Source organism: Nerophis ophidion, linkage group LG15 (genome assembly GCF_033978795.1).
Source record: "Nerophis ophidion isolate RoL-2023_Sa linkage group LG15, RoL_Noph_v1.0, whole genome shotgun sequence".
Taxonomy (NCBI): domain Eukaryota; kingdom Metazoa; phylum Chordata; class Actinopteri; order Syngnathiformes; family Syngnathidae; genus Nerophis; species Nerophis ophidion.
The window spans coordinates 32,469,211-32,476,702 of NC_084625.1; positions in this window are offsets into that span (position 1 = coordinate 32,469,211).

Here is a 7,492-nt window from a genome sequence, read left to right on the forward strand (position 1 = left end):
GCACCGATCCGCCTGTCGATCTCACGATCCACTCTTCCCTCACTCGTGAACAAGACTCCTAGGTACTTGAACTCCTCCACTTGGGGCAGGGTCTCCTCCCCAACTCGGAGATGGCACTCCACCTTTTTCCGGGAGAGAACCATGGACTCGGACTTGGAGGTGCTGATTCTCATTCCGGTCGCTTCACATTTGGCTGCGAACCGATCCAGTGAGAGCTGAAGATCCCGGCCAGATGAAACCATCAGGACTACATCATCTGCAAAAAGCAGAGACCTGATCCCACGGCCACCAAACCGGAACCCCTCAACGCCTTGACTGCGCCTAGAAATTCTGTCCATAAAAGTTATGCACAGAATCGGTTACAAAGGGCAGCCTTGGCGGAGTCCAACCCTCACTGGAAACGTGTCCGACTTACTGCCAGCAATGCGGACCAAGCTTTGACACTGTATTATTTATTATAGAGCATAGTACGTTATTTTATTATCTTTTGTACAACACCATTGTATTGCATTGTGTCAACACAAACAAATTACGTTGATCCAATAATTAGAATGACCGTATTTCCTTGAATTGCCGCCGGGGCGCTAATTAATTTAAAACCTCTTCTCACTCCTTCGCTTACCAAAGGCATGCAGTAAAAGTAAGCATGCGCTAATTATTTTAAAACCTCTTCTCACTCCAGCACGTACCAAAGACATGCAGTAAAAATTTGAGTGTGATGTAAGCTTGGACCTTAAATCCTACTGAATAGCTCTTAATCGTTTTCCCTTTATGGAAATTACCGGTATTGAAATCAGCCTCCTCTATTTTGAAAATGATGACAGGGGAAGTGTCACTCGTGACGTCACGAGTTTGACCAGGCAGTAATACTAAGCATGCGCTAATTATTTTGCGAAGAGAGTTTGACCCGGCAGTAATTCAAAGCAGGCGCATACTATATGCCCTGCGGCAATTCAAGGAAATACGGTAACTTGATTTTGTAAAGCAAATTAGAATGTAGTCTGTCTGTGTTGACTCTGCCGTGAGGTGGTGACGTGTCTACGTTACAGCCACCCCCAGAACCTCAAGAGGGACAAGTGGTAAAAAAATGGACGGATGGTATGTAATGTACATATACAAACGTGTGTATATATGTACAAACACATGTACAGTCGTGGTCAAATGTTTACATATACACGTGTAAAAAACATAATGTCACAGCTGTCTTGAGTTTCCAATAATTTCTACAACTCTTGTTTTTTTGTTATAGAGTGTTCGGAGCACATACTTACTTATTTGTCACAAAAAAACATTCATAAAGTTTGGTTCTTTTATGAATTTATTATGGGTGTACTGAAAATGTGACCACATCTAGTGGGTCAAAAGTATACATACAGCAATGTTAATATTTGCTTACAAGCTTTTGGTTGAATGTTTGACCAATCCTCTTGACAAAATTGGTGCAGTTCAGATAAATATGTTGGTTTTCTGGCATGGACTTGTTTCGTCAGCATTGTCCACACGTTTAAGTCAGGACTTTTTTGGAAGGCCATTGTAAAACCTTAATTCTAGCCTGATTAAGCCATTCTTTTACCACTTTTGACGTGTGCCTGGGGTCATTGTCCTGTTGGAACACCCAACTGCCCCCAGGACCCAACCTCGGGGTTGATGATTTTAGGTTGTCTTGAAGAATTTGGAGGTAATCCTCCTTTTTCATTGTCCCATTTACTCTCGTAAAGCACCAGTTACATTGGCAGAAAAACAGGCCCACAGCATAATACTACCACCACCATGCTTGACAGTAGGATGGTGTGCCTGGTTGTTTAAGGTCTCACCTTTTCTCCTCCAAACATATTGCTGAGTCTTGTGGCCAAATAGCTCAATTTTTGTCTGACCACAGAACTTTCCTCCAGGTCTTATCTTTGTCCATGTGATCAGCAGCAAACTTTAGACAAGCCTTATGGTGTCACTTCTGGAGCTAGGGCTTCCTTTTTGCATGGTAGCCTCTCAGTCCACGGTGATGCAAAACACGCTTGACTGTGGACAAGGACACCTGTGTTACAGCAGCTACTACTTGCTGCTGGAACATATTCTTTGCAGACCTGCTTTTTGGTGGTTCTCGGTTGACTCTTAATCATCCTGACCAATTTTCTCTCAGCAGCAGGTGATAGCTTGCGTTTTCTTCCTGATCATGGCAGTGACAAAACTGTGCCATGCACTTTATACTTCCAAAATATTGTATGCACAGTTGTTCTTGGGACCTTAAGCTTCTTTGAAATGGCTGCAAGTGACTTTCCAGACTTGTCCAAGTCAAGGATTTGTTTTTTTCAGATCTGTGCTGAGTTCCTTCGACTTTCCCATTTCTGCATTTTTAACAGAGTATAACTTGTGCATCACAAGAGTCTAATTTAAATGTGCTCAAAGAAGTCAACAGGTTTCGTCAATCATAATCACCCACATGAAGTTAAGAGGCCATGCCATGAAGCTAATTTGATTTGATTGTAACTTTTCTACATCACCAAAATTGATAATGTATCTTGCTGCAGATTTGGTCACATTTACAGTAGACCCATAATAAATTCATAAAAGAACCAAACTTCATGAATTTGTTTTGTGACAAACAAGTATGTGCTCCAATCACTCTATCACAAAAAAATAAGAGTTGTAGAAATTATTGGAAACTCAAGACGACCATGAGATTATGTCCTTCAGAAGTGTATGTCAACTTTTGACCACGACTGTATGTGACTTGTACGTATGTATACACATATATGTATCTATATATTATACTTGTTTCTAAATTATTTAAAGTGATTTGATTTGTTACAGGCTGAAACATTTACTAATAAAACAAAACAAGGTAAAGTGAAATACTCACCCTTTGAAGATGACTGGCTCACATTGTTGGCTTTTTCCCCTGATCTTAAATTTGTTTTGCTTTAGTTTTCCTTTTTTCCATGTTAATTATTGTCCATAAAGTGTTCAGCTAGATAGATAGATAGATAGATAGATAGATTGTACTTTATTGATTCCTTCAGGAAAATTAAAATTCCAGCAACAGTGTACGGAGTTGAGAAAAAAGTAAAAAGTAAATAATGGGGGTTTAAATGGAAACAAAATAGAGAAATATTACAATAAGAATAAAAAATGCATGGTATTTACATAAGCATGCTTGGTGAACATATTTTCCTATTTGTTATTTGTATTGATAACATTGTATTGAGCAGACAGACCCTTTCCTTTGTGGCAATAAGTTCCATATGTATGTTCTCTGGTTATCTTCCTTTGTAATGATTGCTTTAGAGTTACCAAATATGACTCGATAGTACTGCAAATGTTCAAATCCCCATTTAATGGTGGCTTTTTATTTTAACAGATAAGCCATGCAAAGTTGCTGAGTGGAAACGAGGCCTATTTGGCCTTGCGCTGTTTGCTTTGAAACTAGTCACCGTTTATGCTCTCGAAAAGAGAAACTGACATGGAGGTCATTGCCTTTGGAGAAAATAAGGGCTCGATGGGCAAAACGTTCTCAGTATTACCTCAGTACAGTAGGAGGGATTCCCTGCTCAATCGATACCAGTGAATGACTGCTGTTGATCACTTTTTAAAGAAAATTTTAAAAAAGTGTCAGGACTTCAAGTATTTATATTGAGTGGGCAAGCTGCCTTCCTTGAGTCAATGGCCTGGAGTTTAAACAGATAGCAAAGGTTCAACTCCAAAGTTGGCTCACATGTATCTTTTTACATTTACTAGCCACTTTTGTACACTATAATGAAATCACAATGCAGTGTAGAAGGGGCAAAAGGATGGGCCAATATCAAAATGTGAAGTTTGTGCATGCTGATTGTACAGTGTTTTGTTACTCATGCATGCCAAGTGGAAAGGTGACCTCAAGTGAAATAATGGAAGTTTTTAGACTGACTCACAATCAGCGGCGGAAGATCTATAGACCATATGGACAATTGTCCGTGGTGACACAGGGCACCACAAGGATTAGGGGGGAAAACTGACACAAATGTCGATTCAAAAGTTGCAGTAATCCTTCCACAATTTGGAGTTTAACCAATTTTTGGGTTAAAACTTCAAACCCATCATCCCACGTAACATTTTCTATTTTTTTTTAATACCACCACAAAACAATACCACAACCCCTTGCAAAAATGATGGTATCACCCAACTTGGAGGATGTTCATCGTTTTAAAAAAAAAAAAATCATACAAAACTATAGTCATTTGGCAATGTTCTGACTAGAAGAAACACTAAAAGAAATCAAGAAAATGAATTGTAGTTGTCACTAGTACTTGGTTGCACCACCAAGGTTCTTTTATAAAAACTTGCAGTCTCTGAGGCACAGGTGTCAAGGAAAATTACAAGTTTTCTTCAAGCAGTTGTCTTTATAAATCTCATTGGGTTGGCACCAAACAGAATTTTCAGCATCATCACATTGCCTACTGAAGATTTACTATTCATAACTGATTATAACTTTCATCCAGTCATCCATAGTCCTGCTTTTCCTTATCCCATTGTAACCTTGTTTTTTTCTGTTTAGGTGTTAATGACAACTTTAATTTAATGACGACTTTAGTTTAGCTTTTCTGTATTTAAATCCCATTTCATTTAGGCAGTATCTTACAGTTCGGTCACAGACTGTGACTTCAGTGGGGCAAAAAAGTATTTAGTCAGCCACCGATTGTGCAAGTTCTCCCACTTAAAATGATGACAGAGGTTTGTAATTTTTATCATAGGTACACTTCAACTGTGAGAGACAGAATGTGAAAAAAATCCAGGAATTCACATTGTAGGAATTTTAAATAATTTATTTGTGAATTATCGTGGAAAATAAGTATTTGGTCAACCATTCAAAGCTGTCACTGATGGAAGGAGGTTTTGGCTCAAAATCTCACGATACATGGCCCCATTCATTCTTTCCTTAACACGGATCAATCGTCCTGTCTCCTTAGCAGAAAACAGCCCCAAAGCATGATGTTTCCACCCCCATGCTTCACAGTAGGTCTGGTGTTCTTGGGATGCAACTCAGTATTCTTCTTCCTCCAAACACGACGAGTTAAGTTTATTCCAAAAAGTTCTATTTTGGTTTCATCTGACCACATGACATTCTCCCATGTGCTCTCTGGCAAACTTCAGACGGGCCTGGACATGCACTCGCTTAAGCAGGGGGACACGTCTGGCATTGCATGATTTGATTCCCTGTCAGCGTAGTGTGTTACTGATGGTAACCTTTGTTACTTTGGTCCCAGCTCTCTGCAGGTCATTCACCAGGTCCCCCCGTGTGGTTCTCATGATCATTTTGACCCCACTGGATGAGATCTTGCGTGGAGGCCCAGATCGAGGGAGATTATCAGTGGTCTTGTATGTCTTCCATTTTCTGATAATTGCTCCCACAGTTTACTTTTTCACACCAAGCTGCTTGCCTATTGTAGATTCACTCTTCCCAGTCTAGTGCAGGTCGACAATTCCTTTCCTGGTGTCCTTCGACTGCTCTTTGGTCTTGGCCATAGTGGAGTTTGGAGTCTGACTGTTTAAGGCTGTGGACAGGTGTCTTTTATACAGATAACAAGTTCAAACAAGTGCCATTAATACAGGTAATGAGTGGAGGACAGAAGAGCTTCTCAAAGAATAAGTTACAGGTCTGTGAGAGCCAGAGCTCTCCCTTGTTTGAAGTGACCAAATACTTATTTTCCACCATAATTTACGAATAAATTCTTTAAACTTCCTACAATGTGAATTCCAGGATTTTTTTCCCCACATTCTGCCCTGCCTTCCGCCCGATTGTAGCTGAGATAGGCGCCAGCGCCCCCCGCGACCCCGAAAGGGAATAAGCGGTAGAAAATGGATGGATGGATGGATTCTGTCTCTCACAGTTGAAGTGTACCTATGATGAAAATTACAGACCTCTGTCATCATTTTAAGTGGGAGAACTTGCACAATCGGTGGCTGACTAAATACTTTTTTGCCCCACTGTATATTTTTCTTTGTTAGTTTTGCTGTTCATTTTCTGTTTTCAGGACGTTTTGCCTTCAGTTTTCTGTCCTGGCGCTTTGATGTTTTTCTTAGTCTACCAGGATTCTTGCCTTTTACAACCTTCCCATGTTTTTTGGGGATGGTCAGATTCCAGGCACAGCTGACTGTGAACAATCAGCATTGCGTGTTGATTTTCTTCCTTGAAGAAATTTGATAATCATCTCCTTAGTTTAATTTCACACCTCTCGCAGTGGAGACATGATTCATGTCAATCCACCTGGTGCAACAGCTCTCCCAGGTGTGGACACTCTTGTTTTAACTGCAGTACAATAAAAAGTAATAATTTGACCCAGGTGTTAGCTTTGGAAATGAAAATGTACAGCTTCACTCAATAAATTTTTACTCAGATTTGAGTGATTCCATAATTATATCTACTTTTTTGTTTTTTACACTGTTAAAAAACTTACTGAACATCCTCCATGTCTGGTGGTTCCATTATTTTTGCCATGAGTTGTAGTACAGACAAAATATAAATCTGATGATAACCATAGAACATCCATCCATCCATCCATTTTAGGGTCGCGGGGGGCGCTGGCGCCTATCTCAGCTACAGTTGGGCGGAAGGCGGGGTACACCCTGGACAAGTCGCCACCTCATCGGAGGGCCAACACAGATAGACAGACAACATTCACACACTAGGGACCATTTAGTGTTGCCAATCAACCTATCCCCAGGTGCATGTCTTTGGAGGTGGGAGGAAGCCGGAGTACCCGGAGGGAACCCACGCATTCACGGGGAGAACATGCAAACTCCACACAGAAAGATCCCGAGCCTGGATTTGAACCAGGACTGCAGGACCTTCAAATTGTGAGGCAGACGCACTAACCCCTCTTCCACCGTGAAGCCTAACCATAGAACAAGAAATGGAATTTACTGCAATACAATTACTAACCAGCGGCAAATTCAAGATTTGATTCAATCAATCGCAGTCTCGCACAGGAAATAAACCGCCAATGTCTTTAACTGTAGACACTGACATTAAAAACTCTGGCTGTGGGCAACCTCTATGTTGTTTTAATTACCCCACACGCATGTAATTGCATTTAAAGTTTTATAAATGGTCAGCATACAGCAGTTTTTCTCACCTCTGAATGAGTTTTAAAATGTTGGCAAGGTTTTTCGTCTGCTGGTGTGAAACTTGTTACACCTGCTGTTTACAATGAAATCAGTGCTATTAACGCTTCTTAACGCTATTGCAACATTGGTTCTGCTACGATATATGTAGTAATACATGACCTTGTAGGCACATACTGTAGCTGCGTTTTCCGTCCACTTTTTCATGCACTCCCAATCACATTTCAAACTATGAGAATGTACACTGGTGACAGGCATGGCAGTGGAGATACAAAAAGAAGACAAATAGGGGACATTTCTCTTCTGAATTTTTTTCTATAAATGGTAGGAAATCCTGAGAACGCCTCATTGTGCTGACATCATGGAAAATGCTGAGTGTGGTACATCGACATGCATA